Source organism: Lycium barbarum, chromosome 11 (assembly GCF_019175385.1).
Source record: "Lycium barbarum isolate Lr01 chromosome 11, ASM1917538v2, whole genome shotgun sequence".
Classification (NCBI taxonomy): Eukaryota; Viridiplantae; Streptophyta; class Magnoliopsida; order Solanales; family Solanaceae; genus Lycium; species Lycium barbarum.
In genome coordinates, this window is record NC_083347.1 from 123,350,248 (window position 1) to 123,355,141 (window position 4,894).

At 30.0% G+C, this 4,894-nt stretch overlaps 1 non-coding gene across 1 annotated transcript; it reads left to right on the forward strand.

Moving 5' to 3' along the window:
* The first annotated feature begins 4,209 nt into the window (after positions 1-4,209).
* Positions 4,210-4,334, forward strand: LOC132620695 (U11 spliceosomal RNA). The gene has a single exon (XR_009575132.1). It is a non-coding gene; the product is annotated as a U11 spliceosomal RNA (small nuclear RNA).
* Positions 4,335-4,894: the final 560 nt, after the last annotated feature.

The following is a 4,894-nucleotide window of genomic DNA, read 5'->3' on the forward strand; positions in this document are numbered from 1 at the left end:
AATTGCATTTGGTCAAGTGATGTATGATTTGGTGACGTGGCGGATTGGTTGAGCGAGTAGTTAACAACAGCAAGTGAGCGATTTGTGAGTTCATTTTTTAGAATAAATACTTTGCTCTTATTGGAAAAAGGAAAAGAAGTGTTTTGCTTTTTTTATTGGAGAAAGAAGAAAAGCCATCGGAAAAAACGTGGTAGGATAGTTGAGATCTGTCACTCCTAATTTAATATGTCAAACTCGAGTTTGAGTTTTGAAAATAAAAAAAATTAATAATAAATATTTTTCTTTTTAAATGAGTTTTACGTTGTTATAATGTGAATTTTGATTGGTTGAGCTAATGAATTTCAAATATTTTTTGTATTTTTCTATTTGTGATCTATATATCTTCTTTAGTTATTTACTGGAGTAATTATGGTGTGAAAGTCGAACTGGGTCAAGTGGTTAGATCTACTAATCTTAAGGCGTTCAACCAACCTTTTACTCCCTCCGGATAAAAAAAATGTTCATTTAGTCATTTGCACACCCCTTAAGAAACTATTCACTTCAAGAAAAAAAAAATGTAAATTGACTAAACTGCCCCTAATTAAATAGATATTGGGATTTAATCACATAACACTTAATAGGGGCAAATATGGAAAATCAAGGTTAATTGTTTCTTGATTTAATAAGTGGATACTTTTTTTTACTAAAAAAAAAAAAGGTCAAGTGAACATTTTTTTTTATCCGGAGGAATTACTTCCTGAAATTCTTTCTGAGTTTTGGATTGATTAAAAAATGACTTGTAAGTAACTAGGTTATGTCCGTTCATATAACTTGTTTAAATAAAATAATTTTAAAGATTATTTCAAATAAATATTCATTTACTCCTAAAGGGTCGTTTGGTACACGGTATTAGCTGGGATATCCCAACACTAACCGTGAGACTAATTTTGTATCATGTTTGGTAGAAGGTACAGGATAAATTTATACCTTCTACCAAACAAAGTATAAAGTGCATCCCAAACTCAAAGATGGAATATTCCATCTTATCTCATTAATCCTAGGATTATTTTATCCCATCTCCTATATGGATAAATTAGTCCCAAAATTATAATGCTAGAATAATTTTGTCTACGTACCAAATGACCCCAAAGCGTATTAAACTGGTAGATTATTTCAACTTCAACTTAAAATATGAAATTTGAAATTTAGAAAATATTTTTTAGAATTTTTTTTAAGCTTTTGCTCGTAAAACTTTAACCGTGTTCTCATATCCAACCACATAGAATACAACTTTCGAAAACTCTATATTAACTTAATTTCAAATATAATTTTCTCTTAAATATCAGTCAATTGATGTTCAAACTTCTATTATGAGTTTTTGAATACCAATTAATTATATTAGAAGAAGAAGAGATGTATTTGGCTTTGACATGTCAATAGAATTACTGGTCAATTCTCTAGCTTTGTTTTCTAATTGGTTTTTCGAAATAATACTACTCTTTAACTTAAATAATTATCTCTACCACCTTTGATGAAGAAAAAACTAAACTCCCATTCATCATAAAGACTTTTTATATCACAATTAGCTTATTTTCTTCTGAGAAAAGTCTTTAAATGGGTGCTACATGGACCCCGAAACTTTAGAAAATTTGTATTATACTTCCTATATTCCAAAAAGGACTCTTTTCAAATAAATGCAGAGACTAAGAACTTAAAAGCCACCTATCTAAGTGGCGCATGGAGACGTGTTCAATAAGTTCAGTCCAACCTAAACTTACTAAATGTTGATAAATATTAAATTCTAAGTCATGATTTTGAAAGTACAATAGATTTAACGGTAAAAACTTAAAGGTTAAATCCGTCTGATTTAAATTAGAAATATGTTGCTGCTGTCATTATGATATACAGTCAAATCTCTTTATAGAGTCATTATTTATAATAATATTTCAGTCTTTTTTTTTTAAATCTACTTTTCACGTTATGTTATATTATATATTTTCTATAATAGCATATTTTTTATTGTAATAGCCAAAAGGCATTCGAACAAACAACATAATTAAAGAAAGACTTGACTGAATTTGGTAGACTTTCATTTGTTTTCTTGTGATCTTCTTAATTTTCTTCTTTCTGTTACTTTTCGTGTGTAGGCAGAACAAAATATTTGACAAAGATAAGACTGGTAATTGATTAGAACTTTCCTTACAGCTCACGAAAACACTAAGAGCCTGTTTGGATGGGCTTATGCCTGCCTTGCAGCTTATAAGCTAAAAAGAATAAGTTGGAATAGTCTAACTTATTTTTTTGGCTTAAAACAGCTTATAAGCTGGTTTAGATAAGCTAAATCAAATGAGCCCAATTATTTTTTTGAGCTTATTTTAAGCACAAAATGACTTTAAGCTGGTCAGCCAAACACTCAAAAAAACTGAAAACAACTTATAAGTCAATCCAAACGGGCTCTAAACTACGGAAAAAGATGAAGAAAAATATACTTTTGAGAACTTTCAAAGACTGATAAGACAAATCAATATATACCTTAAAATTAATGAGAAACGTCTTTTTTTTTCAAATAATATGAGTAAAATAGTTGCTCTTCAAAAAGAGGAAAACATGGCTTGAACATTAAGATTAATATACAATTAAGAAATAATTGGAAGAAAATGGGAGAGGGCATGCATGTTCAATATTTGCTTGACCATGAAGAAAGATTAACAAGTGTTACAACGTGGGAACATGCCATATATAATTTTCTATTTGCAAATCTAGCTTTACTCTATCAATAAGCCAACATCTATTTTAAAAAGACATCCTGATCAGATGGTGCCTTAGATGGCTCTCACATGTTAAAAAGTTGACATTGTTCTAAATTTGAAAATAAATTTAACTTAAAATTTCGGTTTTGGTTAATTAAGGACATATATTATTATAATCACACATGTTAGTAAAAATAGAAACATTATCGATCTAGAAACAGTAAAACAGGAAACCAACTTATCAAATAATTAAGCTACTGCCCTTGAAAGCGATTTTGGACCAACTACGGTGCAAATCGTTTAGCCGGTTCGCTCCTCAATGTCACTTGCACTAGTGGCTGAAAGTTTAGAGTTTGCACAAACTATTGCCTAGAAAACAGAAGAAAATGTTAACTTTGAAGTAGAAGATCAAAAGATGTATTTTCGGTGAATATCCAAGAAACCTCTGAACTTCTTTATATAGATAGATGACAACCATAACTTTCAAGAATATTGTTTCCTAAACCATAACTTTCAAGAATATTGTCTCCTTCTTAAAAATCCGTGTCTATTAAACTACGTAATATAATTGATATGAATAACATTTAATTGAAGAAATAGGATCTCTTGGCCTCTTACAATTTGAATAGAAAAAAAAATGTCCTTTTCAGATCTCTTATGTGTAAAAAATGAAGATCTCTTGTAAAAATGTCATAAAACTAAAAAAAAATGTAAAGGGCCAAAAATTTATTTCTCCCTGTTTAATTAGCAAGTAAAAATTTAGTAGCACTTTGTTTATATCAACTCAACGAACACATGATACATGTCTTCACATACATTCTTATCTACTAAATGATACTCCATGCGGTACAAAGTAAGTGTCCACTTAGCCTTTAGCACATTCCTTAATAAAATACTAACTCCCCGTAAAAAATAGATATTTTGAATAAATTACTTTTAATTAAATTTGCATATCACTATTTACTTGGCACATTGATATCTTATCACTTAATAAGAACAAATATGAAGAAATGAAATTAATTTCGTCTTGATTAAATAAACGAATACATATTCTGAACCAGAATAAAATGACTAAATGGACACTTGTTATGAAATAGAGAGAGTAAATAACTATTTATTAATGTACATTCTCACTTTAATTAGTGACTTCTTTATACCACCAAAAGATGTGGTGCAGCGGATGAACCTGTTTCTCTTTTAATCAGAGGTCTCGGGTTCAAGTCTGGGTATGAAAAAATTCTTAGTAGGAAGCGCTTCCTTTGAATGTGTCTTACGTGACGCGAACTCGAAATAGTCAGGTTTCAATGCGGAAACCAAATACCAGATAAATAAATAATAAAAAAAAAAAGACAAACTAATATATAGTTTGATAAAATGTCATGGGAGGAAAAGGAAAACCAATACTCCCACATCGACAGATAGCAAAGTGTAGGAGAAATAGCTTAAGATAAAAAGAAAGGGTGTAACTCAATGAAGGATTAAAAAGGGTCGGTTGGCTAAATATGCCACTCTCACCTGCGTGGTGAGTGCTGTATGGCTATCAAGACATATGGCCGACATAATTTCTGGAATTCCATAGGGTTGGCTCGCCTGGCCGACCCTCCATTTCTAAGCTAATTTAGCGTTGTCATCAGAAATGATTTAGGATAGATATATTCGAGCAATAAATTTTTCTTATATTTTCACTTTCTGATTACTTATGGATTCATATATGATATTAAAGTTAAGAAATAAAGAGACTTTAAAATTTTGTGGTTTTGAATTTAATGTGTTAAAATGTTCTCTGAATTTTGTGTTTATAAAACTTAACATGTAGAATATTTAAATTGTCAACTTACTAAATATAAAAAGAAACGGAGTATTTGTCATGGTTTATAGGTTACAGAGGGATTGGGATAAGTCGGCATGCGGAATATTTCATGCGTGGACCCTCTATAATATTCATCTTTCTCATAGTTGTTCAGCTTATATCATTTAGAAATGATAAAAGAAAATCAACAAATCACACCAAATTAATGTATCGAATCAAATTGCTTAAAGATCGATTAATGATTTTGTTTATCTGGTTTGGTACATTAAAGAAAAATTCCGACCAAAATTAGTTTTGATTGATTGACTAAATATGCCACTGTCTCTGCTGTATGGCTATCAAGACAATATGTTCG